This window comes from Panthera leo, chromosome B1, assembly GCF_018350215.1.
Source record: "Panthera leo isolate Ple1 chromosome B1, P.leo_Ple1_pat1.1, whole genome shotgun sequence".
NCBI lineage: Eukaryota > Metazoa > Chordata > Mammalia > Carnivora > Felidae > Panthera > Panthera leo.
Window position 1 is genome coordinate 107,454,102 of NC_056682.1, and position 20,233 is coordinate 107,474,334.

A 20,233-nucleotide genomic window follows, 5' to 3' on the forward strand; every position below is an offset into this window, starting at 1 on the left:
ACTCTCTAAATGTTAGGATTCTAATTATCATTGTATACTTCACTGTTTTCTCTTCTAAATTTGAATTCAAAATGTAGATTGGTATTCATTTAATTTACTTCATGATAGTTTTATGATCAAATCTTTACAATTATATTTTTCTGTCAGCTGAAAATTTATTAATTTATTCATTTAAAACATCCTGAGTTTCTACTATATGCCAAGAGATGTAGTGGAGAACAAAATAAAATCTCCACCCTCATGAAGCTTAAGTTATGAGAGTAGAGAAAGAGAGAATCTAAATAAGTTAATAAACATAAATTTAATATCATGTATTCAGGTGTTCTAGAAGTATAATGAGGCAAGATAAGGTAATCAAAATTGTAGAATAGTGCATTTTATTTTATTTTATTTTTGCAGGTTGAAATAATTTATTTTTATGAATTGTGTTTTTTTATATGAAATTTATTGTCAAATTGGTTTCCATACAACACCCAGTGCTCATCCCAACAGGTACCCTCCTCAATACCCATCACCCACCCCCCCCTCCCTCCCTCCCCCCATCATTTTAGACAGGAAAGCTAGCAAAGACTTCTTGAAAGGAGGTGACTTAGGGCACATGACAGAATATACAGACAAATATATCAGACAAATACTAGGAGATTATCAGGCTGAAGTAACAGCAAACACTGAGTCCCTGAGGGGGAAGTATGTGGAAAAGTTTGATGGATAAAAAAATATCCAGTAAGGCAAAGTACATTAGGAGAACAGTGATTAAAAAAAAAGTTGAAGAATTAGCCAAAAAAACAGTATATTTTATATTCTTATTGGTAGGCCCCACTAAAGCCTTTTCTTTGGATTCTATTTAGGATGATTTATTTACACAAGCTGACTGCTGAGTGGAGAATATAGTTTAGAGTCAAGTGTAAAAACAGTGAAACCAATTGTGAGGCTATTGTAGGTGCATAAATGGCAGGATGATGGTGGCTTGAGCTAGCTTAATAGAGGTGGAGGTGATGGAAATAATTTTTAATAGCTATGTGTGTATGGATTAAATATTGAGTATAAGGGAAAATTAGAAACCAAGGAAAATTTTTAGGAATTTCTGCTTCCACATCAACATGAATGAAGATGCTTATTACTGATATTGGATTTAGGAATGTGGTTACATATTTCTGTTTGGATATATTAAATATGGGATTAAGACTTCCAAGTAGAGAGTAGAATACAGTGGCTGAGCCACATGAGTAAAAATATAAATGCAGACTTTTCTCAACATGTGCATATGACTTAAAATCATAAGATGGTATAATATTAACTCAAGTGTGAGGAAAGATTAAAACCAGAAGGGGTTGGAAATTTCTGTACAAATGTTTTCTAGCCTCAATAATTGGGAAGAGAAACAGAATCTAGAAAAGGTGTCAGAGATGGAATAGTGAAGGATTTGGGAGGTCTCAGTAATCTACTAGATTGGGCAGGGTTCCTCTAAATTGAATTTTGGGTGCATCTGTTAGGTTTCCTTCATAGACTTTATCACAACAGCCATCAGTGCAAGATTAGCTTAATGTTTATTTCCTCATAACTTATACTTATTATGAAAACAAGTATGATATCTATTTGGGTCCAACATTGTATGGAACAATGCCTAGGATGTATTAATTTTGAGTATGTTTTATGTGAACAAAAACATTGAATGCATAAGCATAAAACTTAAAATATTAGGTGGCCATATGATTTCAAATATATTTTTCTAACATTATTTGATATTGTACAAAATATACCTTGAAATCATTACTTTTTTTTCCACGTATGCATTTTGAAACATTACAGTTAATCTCATTCAGTAAAGGATCACAAGAAATGTGCATGTGTTTCCATGAGGTTAATCCAGAAGTAATAGTTATTAATGGACATTTTCAGAGTTATGGAAAGGCAAAAGAGTCTTAAACTAGCATAAATTTATAATTACTTTTACATTTTTCACTTTTATTGGTAGAGATAGTTTTTAGTAAAAAAGATAGACATCCCTATGTTACTTTTCTGTAGCACAAAAAATCTAGATTTAAAATATAATTTAGGGGCACCTGGGTCGCTCAGTCGGTTGAGTATCTGACTCCAGTTCAGGTCATGATCTCATGCCTCATGAGCTCCAGCCCGCGTCGGGCTGTGTTGGCAGCCAGAAGCCTGGAGCCCACTTCCAGTCTGGTGTCTCCCTCTCTCACTGCCCCTCCCCCGCTCAGGCTCTGTCTGTCTGTCTGTCTCTCTCTCTCCTTCAAAAATAAACATTAAAAAAATATGTAATTTAACTGGGCAAAATATATATACATACACTACAGACGTGCCTCAAAATCTATTGACTAACAACATGCATATTTTTTATCTGGGCAGATTTTATTATCAGAAAATATATTACAAATATACTAAGAATTACTAAAAAGCTAAAGTAAATGAAGTGAAAATACAAATATTAATATAATCTTCCTACAAGTGGTTGCAATGACACATATATATGTTATATATGTATATCATACATATACATATATATGTATATTGATATATGCACAATTGTATGTGTGTGTGTATATACATATATACATATACACACATATGTATTTATACACATAAATATATACTTGTTCATATCCACTGACCCCACTCTGCATCTTGGCTACAAGTCCCCACCTTGTGTTTGGGGTTGAGCCAATTTTTCTTCCACACCACAAAACAAACTCATATATGTAATTACATATAAAAATATATTGTCATATGCACATATATCTAATCAGTGACATTGGTGTAAATTATGACAGTTGAGTGTTGCTATTTAAAATGAAATGGCAGAAGACCAGATAATTTAATATATAATAACAATATATAATAACATTAGGAAGTTGACATATTTTTGAGCAGGAAAATTTGAAAATACGAGCTTATACATAAAGAAAAATAAAACAATCTTAAATTACCCCATATACCAGAGATGAGTTAAGTAAAAATATGAACAGGAAAAACTATAAGGTTAACTGAATATAAGATATGAGAATGTCATAATGGCCTACTTTTTGTGAATAACAATGTCTTTGACAAAAACTCAAAAACATAAGCATATAAAAAAAGAAGATAAAGACTTCCTTTCATTAATTGAAGGACACTACAGACAAAGTTAGCAGAGAAACAATGATAAAAGATCTGACAGAGAGATAGGAAAGATTTAACAAGAAATATCGAAGGCTAACAAGCATTCAAAGAAATGCTGAAACTCATTATACATGATATGAAAATTAAAATATTAAAGACTACACAATTAAAATTGAACACATTATAAAGCTGGTTAATGCCAAAAATTTCCATGGATTTTAGTAGGCAGGAAAACAGTAGATTGGATGCTGCAATTTTACAAAGCAAACCTATAATCCATACATACAGTTCTTGAATATATAGCCAGAGAAATTATCTGAAATCAGTGAGAATTTATATATATGAATGTGGAAAATAAACCTTTCCTGGATTACCCAGTGTTCCTCTAAAGTCTCAGCCTCCTAAGCCACAGAAATTGATATGCTAAGAAAATAAAGAAAGTTTGCTTTTACTTCCCCAGGAGAATTTTGTATTTCACATAAAAACAGAAGTTGATCTGTAACCATTGTTCTCCCTTTTAGTATAAATAATTGTTCCCATCCAAAAGATCATATCTATCTTTTATCTCTTCTGGAGTGAAACATTTCAGTTAGTATAGACCCAGGTTAGTAAAGAGTGAATGAATAACAAGGAGAACTGGAGAGATTCAGAAGGTTATCTTTTTTTTTTAATGTTTATTTATTTTTGAGAGAGAGAGAGAGAGAGCAAGAACAGGGAAGGGGCAGAGAGAAAGGGAGACACAGAATCTGAAGCAGGCTCCAGGCTCTGAACTGTCAGCACAGAGCCTGAGGTGGGACTTGAACTTTTGAACCATAACATCATGACCTGAGCAGAAGTGTCAACCCACTGAGCCACCCAGGAGCCCCCAGGTTATCTTAATAGGTATTTATATTTCAAAAGGGATGGACTTCTGGAAAAGTAATCTTACCTTTTCCATTAGAAATTTATTTACATACCAAAGCACAAGGGAAGAACCCAGGATATTACTTTCCATTACTTTCCCAAAGAATACACTTCAGAAGGGAAACACTGACAGCTGCCTTTCCCCCCCATTAAGCAAAGAAAATGGATGTTTGTGGATTCCTTGCTGAAAATATGATCCTATGTATAGAGTGAAGTCTAGATTTCATTGCATTGTCCCATGGGTAAGAACTGGGGTGCCAGGAAGCCCAATGCTTATTGTGTGTCATAAGTAAATAATAAGAGTTTACTCTCGTTTAATACTAGGTATGCATTCAAAATAATATTCATCAATACAGATTAAAAATATAACAATGAATTTTCATTGTAGTGTTGATTGTGTTAAAATTAAGTTGGAGGTTATCTAGGTGTCCACATCCAGGGAATTTATGAAGGTGACAGATTTCCTCCCTGACCAGACTCTACTCAGGCTATTCTGAATTCTTTTTCAATTCGGCCTCAACTTTTAGACTTCTGAATTTGTCTGCATGGTCTAATTTTAGCAAGAATCATGATAAGTCAGTTTAGTCAGAATCTCCCATCCTCCATATCTACTCACCTTCAATATCTTACTGGGTTCCTTACTTTCCACAATTCTCAAGGTGATATCTGATCACTGTAGCCTGTCTTCAATAGGAAACCTCATAGGCAGGCTTAACTAGAATATCCCCTTATTCATGATGCTTTTTCTTGGTAAGTTTATATCCACTGATCACCACTCTGCATCTTGGCTACAAGTTCTCATTTTCCTTGTGTTTGAGGTTGAGCCCAATTTCTCTTCCACACTTCAAGATCCCATTACAGTGCTCCCTATAAGCTGTTATAATAGTTCCCCTTGAATAAAATTTTCCTTACCATCTTTAACGAATATCCTAAATGTTTTTTCTTTAACAATGCTGTGAAATACTAACTGGAATCTTGAAAAAATAGACTTGAAAATAGACATAAAACTACCTACATGGACTTTAAAACAGAGCTGAGTGGGAAAACGCGTGCATGCGCACACACACACGCACATACACACACTTTAAAAAATGAAGTCATTTCATGATTCCGTTTATATAAAGATATATAGAGACAATAATAATGCATGCTGTACAAAACACATAAATTCAGAAATACAGCTATTAAACATATCAGAATGGCTGCATAGCATGGTAGGGCAGGCAGGAAATAGTATTAAGGATATATGTGTGTATGTGTGTGTGTGTGTGTGTGTGTGTGTATATATATATATATTTACGGTTGCAAATGGTATGTTGATGATACTATGGCATGAAGCAAGGGATACTGTTATTTCATTTTTCTGCCCTTGATGAGGGAAAAATGAGAATATGTCTCTCTAAAATACTTAAAATAATTACTTAGTATAATCACAATCATACATATTCAAATTATATTTTACATTTAGACTATCACAATTGTATATCCTTATATCCATTTTAGAACTGCAGGCTTTTAAAAATAGGATGACATTTATGGAGATGAAAATGAAATGTCATTAACATACTTTCCAAAGTCCTTACGGTTATTTGAATAATCTAAAAATTGCAATTAGCATTTTATCTGAACTTATAATTATTTATTAATGCTAATAGTGTTAAAAAAAAAACAAGACAAATAGTCAAAATGGAGTCACTTATGGTAAGCCCATGCCACCAAACCAAGATTTAATTACAGTTTTGGTTCTCTCGGGAATAAAATCTTAAACCAGTCAACCAGGAATCTCCTGATCAGCTCTAGTGAGGCAGTCTGCCTGGTAGACACCTGCCATTCCCAAAGAAAAGTAACCTTGCAATAATCAATCCACTTTTTTGCCTAGTATAACTTCCTTTTCTCACTCCCTTCTGGCTATAAAAGTCTTTCATTTTATACAGCTCCTCTGAATTCCTTTTTACCTGCTAATGGGATGTTGCCTGATTCAAATTGATTTTTGCTCAGATAAACTCTTAAAATTTTAAATATCAGTTATCTGATATTAAAGATAATATTAATCTTTTCTAAAAATTTTTCTTTAATGTTTATTTATTTTTGAGACAGAGAGAGAGAGAGAGAGCATGAATGGGGAAGGAGCAGAGAGAGAGAGGCACAGAATCCAAAACAGTCTCCAGGCTCTGAGCTGTCAGCACAGGGCTTGAATCCGCCAACTATGAGATCATGACCTGAGGTGAAGTCAGATGCTTAACCAACTGAGCCACCCAGGCACCCCTGCCTCAGTTAATCTTTTAAGAGTTCTAGTATTAGAAGTGGGAATCAAAGGAGACTCTCATGGCCCCCAGAAGCAACAATCAGATAAAGATACCTGGGTGACCCCTGTATGTTCACTGCTCTCTCACTGCCCCCAGAGGTGGTGGTTAAGTTCCTCTCAGATTCTGGATCTGCACTTTTTTGCACTATAAACTTTCAGACTTTATTTGAACATTCATTTTTCTGCACTGGGTCCAGAAATTGGGCAGAGTCACACTGGGTCTGACTTAAGAACTGAACTGAGTCCAGGGTCATACTGTGTCCAACTTAGAAACAGGATCTAGTCTGGAAATGGGCTGGAGGCGAACTGGGTCTTACCTAGAGCTGGATTGGGTCCAGTGTGAAGTCTGACATTCAGAGCCTGATAAGAACTTTTTTTCAGTCTTTCTCTAGAAGCTAAAATGAAACTGTATACCCAGAGGAAAAGAAAAACATTCTGAAAACTTTGTAGAAGATTTACTAACATTCCAAAAGTAAACAGCTTGAAATCTAGAATACAGGAATTATTTGAATTCCATCTAGTTGAGGATCTTTGCCCTGATATAAAGAAGCAAACTAAATATTGTGTGCTTGGATGGGTGTGTAATCCTCTTGACATCATTCAGGTTGAACTCAATTCTTTGAGGAATTTAAAACCACTATACTTGTCTTACAAATCAAGTCTTTACAAGAACAGAAATGCATGCGACTGACACTAGAAATAATCCAAAACTCATCTATCCTTTTTACCAATCCCCAAACTTCCCCTATTAATCTCAAAAGGCTTGCAGATACTGTAAGAGTCAGACTTAGGGAAAAAAAGGCCTTCTTGGCAGAACTTGCATTTTTTTTCTTTCTGTGCCTTTTGAAATATAAGCATTCTATCTGATCTTCTCTAGGAATCAAAGTACTCTAATTAGAAAATGGAAAAAGGGAAGGTTATTTTGAAAACTGAGGTCCATGAAAAATCTTAAAAGTTTTTCCCCCAAATATTTAGCTTTAGACATCTGAGCAGGTAACCTTAACTTATTCCAACTGCAATAACCACAATTTGGATTCAATTGTTCTTTAATAAAGTAGCAAGTTTTGTATTTTCACACCTATCTCATGACTAAAATTTAAAATGAGAGCTATAAGAACTCCATGTCTATTGAGTAGGCTGTAGGCTGATGTATGTCTATGTGTTTGTTATAGATGTGTAATATTTTTCTACCTCCAGATGGTATTGTTGAAATTATTTTGTAGAGAGTTCTATTTAATTGGCTTAAAGATAACCATAAGATAGTCTTAAAAACTGAGAATAAACTGAGGCTTGATGGGGGGTGGGAGGCAGGGGAAAGTGGGTGATGGGCATTGAGAAGGAAGGGCACCTGTTGGGATGAGCACTGGGTGTTGTATGGAAACCAATGTGACAATAAATTTCATATTAAAAAAAAAAGACAAACAAGCATTATATAAATCAAGCCTACTCTCATAAACATAGAAAATGATTCAAATTTTTTCAAGTTCATGTGATCTAGCATAATCTTCAGAAACAAAAACTAGTTTATGTTTATTGGTTTAATTAAAACAGACATATCTTTAGAGATATTGATATTAAATGTAATACAGACATGCAACTTTTACTAAACCTAGGTTCACAAAAGATAAAATATGGTCATGTTACCTTTGTTACATAATTTGTTAGCCAGAAAGAGAACTAAGATGATGGTAAGCTATTTAATATCATTATTTCATAAAGTAATTGTATAATGGGAAAATATACCCACATGCTTACCATTTATGCTGATCCACATTGCTTTTGTTTCATATATTGTCATTTTACTTTTGCCTGAAGAAATTATTTTAATTGTTTTAAATATTGTATTTATCTGGGGTGAAAAAATGCATTGTATTTGTCTGCTGGTGTTTGTCTCATTTTGTTTTTGCCTTATTATTGCAAGAATTTTTTGCTGGGAATGGAATTCTAATTCAGCAGGGTTCTTTCTCCAGGGATAGACTCAACTTGTAGTTGAGGTTCTTTTTTATCTGTAAAAAAAAGTTAAATATGTTACTCCATTGTGTTGTGGCTTTCACAGTTTTGGATGAGAAGATTGTGATATATATATTTTTTTAGTTTGAATACTTTTACAATTTTCTCCTTCTCATTGATTTTCACTGATTTAGGCTATATTGTCCCTTGCTGTAGATTTCTATCTAATTATCCTGTTTGAGTTTTGCTGCTATTTCAGACCTGTGGATCATAGTATTCATCTCATTTAAAATATTTCAAGCTATTCTATCTTAAATATTTTCCTAGTCATGACCATCTTTGGGGAAATTTATTATATGTGTCTACACTATTCGATATTGTCCTTTGGGACATTTTAAAAAAAATTTTTTGATGTTTATTTATTCTTGAGACAGAGACAGAGCGTGAACAGGGGAGGGGCAGAGAGAGAGGGAGACACAGAATCTGAAACAGGCTCCAGGCTCTGAGCTGTTAGCACAGAGCCCGTCCCGGGGCTTGAACCCACTAACCCTGAGATCATGACCTAAGTCAAAGTCGGACGCCTAACCAACTGAGCCACCCAGGAGCCCCTTTAATTTTTTTTTAATGTTTATTTATTTTTGACAGAGAGAGAGAGAAAGAGCGTGAGCAGGGGAGGGCAGAGAGAGAGGGAGACACAGAATCTGAAACAGGCTCCAGGCTCTGAGCTGTCAGCACAGAGCCCAACGCGGGACTCGAACTCGCAGACCGCAAGATCATGACCTGAGCCCAAGTCGGACGCTCAACTGACTGAGCCACCCAGGTGCCCCTGTCCTTTGGGACATTGAGACTCTGGTTTTATTTTTGCGTTAATTTATTTTGGACATATTCTTTCTATGTTTTATTTCAGATCAGCATTTTCCAATAGGACTCTCTGCAATGATAGTGTTTTGTAATATGCAGTATCCAAAGCAGTATCTCAAAACCATGTGTGACTATTGAGTAGTTGAATATTTCTTGCTGCCACTGACTCTATCACATTGGAAAGCTCATGTTAGGATGCTTTATAAAGCAGTGTCTTCATATTTTCTTTTATTTCCCAGTGTCCAATATGCTCTTTAGCCCATTAGTAATTTTTAAAATATAATTTATTGTGTTTTCCATCTCTAAAAGTTCCATTTGATCCTTTAAAAAAATCTTATAGTACTATCCTAATTTTTCATGTACTTTTTCTTTAAGTATTTGAACATATTTACGATAGCCTTTTAAAAATCATGGATTGTTGATTTGAAGATGACCATCTTTTCAAAATGTGTTTCTATTGATCAATGTTTCCCTTAGAGTTACATTATTCTGATTTGGTATGTATCTAATAATCTTATTGGATGACAGATATTGCAAATTTTTCGGTTATGTTGTCTTACTTTCAGGAGTTCTGGAGTATATTTAGGCAGACAATTAAGCTATTTGAAGATTAGCTTGATACAGTTATGGCATAGTTTTAAATTTTGGGAAGCAGATGGGTTTTCATCTTTATGCCAGGACCAGTTCAACGCCTCTACTACTAAGCTGATCCTTCTGGAGGTCTTTCCTGAATGTTAAGAAGTTTATTCTTGCACATTGACACTTGAATATCTCTGAAAGTTATGTGACCTTTTAGAATTGTTTAGCTTACAGCTTTTCTGTGTATCCTTGCTGGTCTCAAGGAGTTTCAATTTAATGGTCAGTTGCTGCAGAGGCAAGGGATTACATATGCAGATTTGTGAAGCTCTATCTTTGTTATGCACTCTTCTATTATTTGGCCCTATAAATTCCAGCTGCTTCAGCCTTTCTAATATTCAAATTGCCTCCAAAACTCAGTGCTCTGCTTGGTTTTCTCTGTCCTTGCTGGCGTCCCCCTGTGCTTCCAGGTAGACAGTAGTGTGGATCATCTGGGCACCTTGTTTGTTTCCTATTTTGCATGGAATCACAGTACTCTGCTGCCTGTTGTTTGAAACAATTGAACCTAGACTGTTACATCCATCTTCACTATGAAGCATGATAAAATATTATCTGCTATACAGACTGAGAAGACTGAAGATAGTTCTTGATATGGTATTCAAATAGGATGAGAACAAATCATTATACGCCATAAGAATAATGGACAGAGATAATTATTGATCCTGGTCAATGATACAGTCTATAGATAGTGATGCAGGGCAAGAATAAATTAGTGTCAGAAAGAAAAAAAAGCAGAAAATATTATGATTATTTATAGATGATACAATTACTTAGAGAATGGGATGAATGAACAAATTATTTACAAAGTATGGCACATATACTGGATAGAAGCTCAACCTTCAAAGTTAATAGAAATTTTCTTTTCATGTAATAAGATTAGAAAATTTAGGAAAAAATAATATGCAATAAAGATTGGTTTCCCAAATTCTCTTAGGCAATAATGTAAAATAATTCTATAGTATAACCTTTATAGTTTAAAAATGTATATGGGAAAGTAACTGAATATATTAGTAAACATTCCACGATATTTATTTATAAATTTCATAAAATTATTCTAATATATAAATATAAACAACTTAATTCCATAAGTAACTGTTGATGTTTTAAAAAGAAGAATTAAGGGTAATATTTATCTTACAGTCACATATACACATGGCTGTATATACAGCTGCATACACATACACAGAGAGCTTATAAAGGCATAGAAACATAACCCAAAGCCATAATAATTGAACCAATGAGGTTTTCATGTGAGGAATAAATAGAATAATAAAACAGAATATAAACTCAGAACCAGACTTGTCTATATTTGATAAAGTAGCATTACCAATCAATAGGAAAAGAGTGAATTATTTAAGGTAACATTAAAAAATAATTTGCTATATAGAAAAAATGCACATGAATCCTGATCTACTCTCACATACAAATATGGACTCACTGGCTTTATGTTTTGAACACTGTTAAACTAGGTTTCTAACTTTTCAACATGTAATTTTCTAAAATGTCATACCTAACAACTTAGAATAATCAGAGCTCAATTTATCTATAAGCAATTCCTTTATGACTTCTAAGTGTTTTGTTTTAAATTCAGATGGGAACCAGTATGCACCTAAATAAAAAATACATGGACATTTGTGATAGGAGTATAAAGAATTTTCATGTCAGATAACATGCGCATTCTTTAAAACAATGCAGAAGTATCAAAATTATTTTTTCTATTTTCATCTGATAAAGCATTAAGCCATGACACAACATACACAAACACAAAACATGCTATTCATCAAGATAAGTTACAACATCAATACATTTATGAAAACATATTTAATAAATAACTCACCTTCCTATTAAAATCTTCATATCCAATAACTTATATTAATTACTTACTGTTAACCTAAGAACTTCATTTTAAATTAAGAACAAAGAAAATAAAAAATGTGGAATTATCTTTTGTAGAGAATCAACAGTAATTATAGTTTTAATAGGTTTACCTTTTCTATTTCTCTTTCTCTTACATTTATATATATAATGCCTGTTAATGTTCTCTGTTCAATAATTTTCCAAGGTGGGAAACTAAATGTGGATCAAATGTGAAACACACTTTTCACAGAAAATTAAACACATAAGGCATAAAATATAGAAAAAAAATTGAGTTTAAGATGACAATAAAACTGCATCTGACATTTTTTCTAGTGGAAAAGTATTTTAAGTTCATAGATACAATAGGTACTAAGCTATCATTATGTCAAAATCAGTATCTTTAAATGAAAAGGCAATAAACAGGTCTTATAACACAGAGTTGACCTGAAGTATTCACACACTTTTATTTGTGAAAAATTTGTTTTAATATAGAAATTTTTCTATTTTCCCTCGTCACTTACATTTGAACATTTAATATGTTTTCTCTGTGAATTACTTCTAAACTGCAAATATCTTTATAATAATTTTTCCATGAGAAAAATTAAAGGAAATATAAATAATGATAAGATTAGTAGATTATGTTTCAGATAAATACTATATAATGCAAAAAGAGATATACTGTTAACCAATATCATTCATTCAAAAAATACATTCAGAATCAAGCATATGCAAATCTCTATCACATTCTCTTACATCTGAGACTGACAATGGTCTGTGGATTAAATCCAGCCCACAATCTGCTTTTATAGATAAAGCTGTATTGGAACACATCCACACTAATTTGTTTATAAGTTTTCTACAAACACAGAGTTGAAGAGCTGTTACCTTATAGCTCACAGAGACTAAAATACTTACTATTTGGCCCTTTAAGGGAAAAGTTTGCTACCTCCAGCTTACATTATTCTTCCTTCCTTCCTTCCTTCCTTCCTTCCTTCCTTTCTTCCTCCTTTCCTTCCTTTCTATATTCCTTGCTTCCCTCCCTCCCTCCTTCCTTCCTTTTATCTCACTCTCTTCTTTCCTTCCTTTCCTCTTTTTTTGTTTTTGTTTAGAGAAAAACTTCACGCTCTACTATGCTACTTGTCTCACTCTGCCAGAGAAAGATAACCTCTTTACAGAGTCTAGATATAAGGGTATTAGAAATCCAAACTGAAATAGATCTTAATGCATATTCAAATCTCAGTATTTAATGTTAAATTTGTAATTGCTAAATAGCAAATATTTTTCATTTCTTAAAAATAATATTCTCAATAAACAAAATGGAGTATTTGTGATAAATGCACTTGCTCATGTACCTTAAACACAGTATTTTTAGCATATTTAGCTAGAACAGTCTAGAAATTTTTGGAGATGTTTGCTATATTTAGAAGTGAGATTTTATTCTATTTTGGGGGGAGGATAATTTTTTCTCTTCGGGGGAGGATAATTTTTTCTTTTTGGTACTGAACAGATTCTTTATGATGCAAAGAGAACCCAAAAGAATAGTGGAAATAAAAAATACATTTATATTATAGAAAGGACCTGAATTTTCAAGTTTTGAGCAGTGAATTTAAACCACAGTGTTGGCAGTTTGGCAAGAAATACAGAATATATTTTGGGTTAAAACTGATGCAAACAGACTGTTTCTGGATCATTGTTTTAACACACTGACCACAGAACAGTTTGTGTTTGTGGCAAAGACCCAGATATGAAATAGGCTGAAATAGAATTTGGCAGAATTAAGCAGTTTAGAAAGAAACATATTCCTGTTGGAAGAGTTGTGACTTTTGGAATAACTGACTTGGGACAATTTACAGAAATTTTAAAAAATCACCCTTTCCTTTTTCTTTTTGCCAGCATACAACCAACCACCTGTTCTTCCTATTACCCAGGGAAAAATTATAATAAGAGAGAACATCTGGGTGATTTAACTAAAATATAAGATTGCTCATTACACTTCTGATTTTTTTTTTCTACAAAATGCTGACAGTAGGAACACAGAAAGATTGGCATGATGGCTTTTCTGCACAAATATGCAAATTTGGCGAAGTTGGAGTTCAATGGGAGAAAATATTTATGTTTCAAATTTAGATTTTTTTCTTTATAGAGTTATTGTCTTTCCTTTACTGAAGCTATGTGCAATTAAAACCAGCGTGACTATATTCAAGGAATCTCCAACAATTAGATGTGTTATTTAAGAAACACATTAATGTTTAATATCTTTTTTTAAGTTTTTTTTAATCTTTATTTATTTTTGAGAGAGAGACAGAATGTGAGCAGGGGAGGAGCAGAGAGAGAGGGAGACACAGAATCCAAAGCAGGCTTCAGGCCCTGAGCTGTCAGCACAGAGCCTGAAGCGGGGCTCAAACTCAGGAACAGTGAGATCATGACCTGAGCTGAAGTAAGATGTTCAACCGACTGAGCCACCCAGGTACCCCATTAATGTTTAATATCTTAAAACTCATGCATCTAAGTGAATATTTTCATCAAACCACTTCATGGATATTATTCCATGAAATCAGTTCCAATCAGTAAGACTTATTGTGAGACTTCTCTGGATTATTTGGCCCCTGATACAGAAATTGCTTTCAGAGTTTAATACATTGTTTAAATAAATTTAGAAGGCTGTATTTTATTTACTGTGTATTTTGGAAAAGATCAATAGTCATTTAGAAGTTAAATTCAGTACCTAATATATAGATCAAGTTAGGTAATATCTCAAAGAGAAATCTCAGTGGAAAATACAATACTTCAGAAGTAACCCTTATATACCAATTGAAACTGCCTTTGAGTGATATTTGTGGTAGATATTATTGGAAAGACACATTGATTCTCCCACACTAACCTACTTTACTATGCACAATATCCCTGCTTTTTTATATCCTAACAGTTCAGGCATTTCTATTTTCCTATATTTGGAATATAATTAATAGAATTGATCTTATTTCAGAAAGACATAAATTAATGCCTAGGCTTTTGAAACTCAATTATGTTACCTTCCTCCCTTTGTTTCAGTTTTAGCTATGGAAGTGTCCCAAGCATGAATGTGCTCAGAGTTGTATATGATTACAAATTCTAAGTAAATGTTTATTCTTGAAACATTGCAGCATAATAAAGGAGAATATTAAGATAAACAAATTATCGGCTTTACTATTTTTGTTCTATATTCTGTTTAATAGATGGGCTGTTTTTAGTTGCTACATACACAGTGACATGTACATATCTAACCAATTTTGCAATTACTTTGGCTTTTTTTTTTTTTTTTTTTTGCTATAGAAAAGTGCAAACCACCATGAACATCTTGGTTACAGCATATAGATAAAACAATAGCAAGTGTATTGTAAACATTTTTTAAGAATTCTATACATATTTGATTTGAATGACAACTCTAACTAAAGAACTTAAAGGAGAGTTAAGGATTTTTTAATAAAACCCCTCATTTTAAGTTTTAGATAACTGAGGCTCAAAGAAGTTAAGTTTTAGACTGCTTTTATGAATAAAAGAAAAATAGTATAAAAATATTATATTCTCTTGAGGGAATATTTGACATCATATATGAATTCAAAATAGAGGAGCTGGTGATGATTGCAAATGAATTCAGAAATAATGATGTTTGTTTAACGGTAGTGTACAGTCATCTAAGAAAATCCAAGGTATATTTAGATGATGCTTAGATTTCACTTTGCAGTGTCAAAAACATTTTCCCCTTATTCATTATCATTAACACTTACAATAAAAAAAAATTTTTTTAAAAAGGCCAAAGAGAAAGAGGTAGATTAAAATAAAGAAGGGAAAATGGCAAAGAGGAAATGAGGATAAGAAGAGATAGAGTAAAAATGTAGAAGTGAAAACAACAAACTTGTTAAAAATGTTTATTCATTTTGAGAGAGAGAGAGTGAGAGAGAGAGAGAGAGCGTGCGCATGTGCATACCAATGGGAAAGCGGCAGAGAGAGGGAGAGATAGAATCCCAAGCAGGCTCTGCACCATCAGCACAGAGCCCAACAGGGGGCTTGAACTCACAAACTGTGAGATATGACCTGAGCTGAAATCAAGAGTGGGATGCTCAACTGACTGAGTCACCCAGACACCCCCAAAACAACATTTTTTTTTTCAATTTGTAAACTATTTTTCATGCCGAATTCTTCCCTCATAGAAAAGTAAAGACACTTTGGGGCGCCTGGGTGGCTCAGTCGGTTGAGCGTCCGACTTCGGCTCAAGTCACGATCTCGCGGTCTGTGAGTTCGAGCCCCGCGTCGGGCTCTGGGCTGATGGCTCAGAGCCTGGAGCCTGCTTCCGATTCTGTGTCTCCCTCTCTCTCTGCCCCTCCCCCGTTCATGCTCTGTCTCTCTCTGTCTCAAAAATAAATAAACGTTAAAAAAAAAAAAATTTAAAAAAAAAGAAAAGTAAAGACACTGGCACAAAAATACATATATATACATACATATATACATATGTATATATACATATGTATATATACATATATACATATGTATATATACATATGTATATATACATATATACATATGTATATATACATATGTATATATACATATATACATACAGAAATGAATATTATTAGTTAAGGGTATAATTAAAAGACTAAATCCCTTTAAGGTGTGAAATTATAAAGCTTGTTTTTAAAGTATATGTACTTAGAGAGGCATCAACTTAGTGACGTAAGGTAGAATTCTCAACTCTACAAACTATATTACTATAGATGCACACATATATAATGTAATATTTATATTGTAAATATTCATATATTTTTTTCATTTTTAGAAACAGAAAAAATGATAACATTTATAAGAATACAATTTTCTAAATATTGACAATATTCAAAGTACAAGAGGGATTTCTTCTTCCAGTAACAGCAGACTAGATTATCTGGGGTCATGGAATCACTAGGTTTTGTAGGACCAAACAGTCGGAGAAAGGGAGTAACAGTGACAAGCTTATTGACACAGACCCACATTAATTCTTAAAGCACTTTCTTTAAAGTTGTGGCTATAATACTAAGAAGTTGAGGATAGTCAACAGGCTCTTGGAGCCAAAATATTAGCAACTGAGATTTAAGTGAGCCCTACCAAACGCCCAGATTTTAAGTTGGATCCAAGGCATGAGAGTGAACCAGAAATAAACCCAATCTTCACAATATTACAGACTAGATTAAAATGATCTCACTCCCTGCTTGTGCAATCTGGATGGCCTGTGTCAACCCTAATGTCTGGCCAGAAGGAGTAGAAAGAATTCACTGTAAGAATAAAGTATCCATTCAGAGGATATACAAAGTTCCTCTATACTTTTTCTTTTTGCTGTCTGCTACTCAACCAATCACAAGAGATACAAAGACAATCTAACTAAAACACAAATTAAAACAAAAACAGAACAAAAAAACAAGAACATGAGATATTCAGATATTAGAGTTATCTAATAATAGAGAGTTAAAAAACTCATATATATATTCAGTAAGTTTTAATATATTGAGAAAGGTTGGATCTACAAAAAATAGAAAATAAAGAATGAAAATACATGAAAAAAATGGAAAATTTCAACCAATCTTTGGATACTACAAAAATAATCAAATGGACATCCTGGACAAAGCTATAATGTCTAAAATAAAGAACTTAATGTATGGGTATAGCACATTGAACATATAAGACCAAATTAGTAAACTGGAGGGCCAAATAATAGAAAAGTGACAGTTTAAAAAAGAAAATGGTGTCTCACTGCAAGAACTAAAAAATTTCATACTGGTATAATTGTATTAATGCATCCATAGTAGACTTTAAAGCAAGAGCATTCTAGTGACTATTAGTCATATTGGTGAAGTGTTTAATTTGACCAAAAATAAAATATATATATATATATATGTAAAATGAGCCTAAATCTATACAAATAGAATAAGAAAATTGCTTTTACTAAATAGAGAGACAAATCTTAGACTAGAACAGCAAAACATAAATTAATTAAATGTATAAATATCTGAACAATACAAATAACAAAACTAATTTAATTAGTATAACTATTAGGCTTTATTATCAACATCTTCCTTATCAACTTGCCTGCCTCAAGCACAGTTATCTCTGAACCTTTTGCACATTAAGATTACTTGGTAGGCCATTTTAAAGTACTGATGACCTGAAACCACTCGCAAATATTATTATTCAAAGGGTTTGGGGCACATCTTGGACATGAGATTTCTTTTTTAACTCTTCTGACGATTCTAATATGAAGTCAATGCTGAGCATTCTGCTCTAGCAATCAGTCAAATCCAAGTATTACTACACATTTGTCTTTTTCCTCTGGTAGATTGAGAACTTCTGAGGATAAGACTATATTTTTCATCTTTGTAGCCCACACATCTACAAGAGTGCCTGACACGAAGTCAGTGCTCAGAATTTCATTGGTAGGGGTGCCTGGGTGTCTTGGTCAGTTAAGCATCCAACTCTTGATTTGAGCTCACAGTTGTGAGATCAAGTCCTGCCTAGGGCTCTGTGATGAGTGCAGAGCCTGCTTGTAATTCTCTCCTTCTCTCTTTGCCCCTCTCCCCTGCCCCTCTCTCTCAAAATAAAGAAATATACTCTTTTTTTAAAAAATTCACTGGTATAAGTGAATAAACTGGAAAAGAGAGTTTCAAAAGATGGTTATTTAAATTCAATTTAACAGCCATTAGTCAAGTTTGTACCATGTGCTAGACTTTATACAAGACATTGGTGTACAAAGGTAGATAATTCCTTTAGGAAAATCATTACTCAGTTGGGTGTTCACAAATTAGCAATAACTATACTGATAACTGATAACTGAGAGTAGCATTAGGTCTCACAAATTTAATCTTCCACTCTCTCAATCTAATATAGCAAGTCATTGTTTCCTTAAATAACATTCCATTATCTTAAGTAACTGAATAAAAAATAAAATAGTACGGGGGCCTAGATAGGTCAGTTGGTTAAGTGTCTGACTCTCGGTTTGGCTCAGGTCATGATCCTGTGGTTCATGAGTTCGAGCCCTGTATCGGCTCTGTGCTAGCAGTGTGGAGCCTGCTTGGTATTCTCTATCTCTCCCTCTCTCTCTGACCCTCTTCTACTCACACCCTCTCTCTTAAAAAAGCATTAAAACATAATAAATACCGCACACATCAATGACACAATATGCATTCTTTACCTATATACATGAAACAGCTAGAAATAGTGATCATATGCTAAGATGTAAAAATAAATTCAATATATTTCAAAAAAGTTAATTATGCAGAACAGCTTATGATCCCTCTAACAAGAACTAGAAAACAGTAACAAGAAAAGATAAGTAGAAAAATCTCTATCTGTTTGGAAGTATGCAATACATTTTTAAATAACACATTAGGAAGGAATAAGGTTTGAAATTAGAAAGGATTTTGAACTTAACAATAACAAATATATAATATATAACATCTTGATGATGTAGTTCAGTGTCTTTTGAGAGAAATTATAGATGTAAAGGCATATGTTACAAGAAGGAAAGTTGAAAATGAATAGGGTATGCATCATATAAATAATAAAGAACAGCAAAATAATGAAAGAAATAAGAAGGAATGAGATAATAAAGATAAGCTAAGAAATTAATGACATAAAATATTTAATAGAGGAGATGAAATAGAATCATAAAAATATACTCAGTTAAGCTAAGAGAAGTCAGAAAAAGTGGAACTACATAACAAATTATTCATATCAATTATCCCATTAAATTTGCTTATGCAAGCAAACCAATTAAAATATTGTCAGATTGGATTAGAGAAAAATCGAACTATATGCTGCCTACTGGAAACCTACTTAAATATAAAGAAATAGACAGCTATAAAGTAAAAAGATAGGGGAAATTATACCATTCAAATATTAAACAAAATAAAGCTAGAGAACTATATGTATGTACTTAACAACAGTGTTTCAATATGCATGGTGCAAAAACTGACAGAATTTAAAGAAAAGGAAACAAATCCAGAATCATCCCAGACTTTAAAACTCTTCTGTTGGTAATGGATGGAATATATAGGCAGACAACCACTATGGATGTATAATCCCTGAGCAATACTATCAACCAACTTTGCCTAATTGACACACAATGGATCAACAACAAAATATACATTTATCCCAAGTGCACATACACCATTCACTAACAGTGATCATATCCTGCATCCTAAAACAAACATTAGCACATTTAAAAGAAATTACACAAAACTCAACTACAAATAATTTAAACTATGAATCGATAGAATGCTACGTACATACAATTTCCAAACATTTAGAAATAAAACAATTCACTTCTAATTAATTTATGGATCATAAAGAAAGTATAACAGAAAGTTAAAAAATAATTTCAACTAAAAAAAACAACCAAACAACAACAGCAGAAAAACAAAAATGGGGTGCCTGGGTGGCTAAGTCGGTTAAGCATCTGAATCTTGAATTTAGCTCCGGTCATGATACCAGGGTCATGGGATTGAGCTCTGTGTAGGCCTCCATGCTGTGTATGGAGCCTGCTTAAGATTCTCTCTCCCTGCCCCTCTCCCTGCTCACGCTCTCACTCTCTCTCTA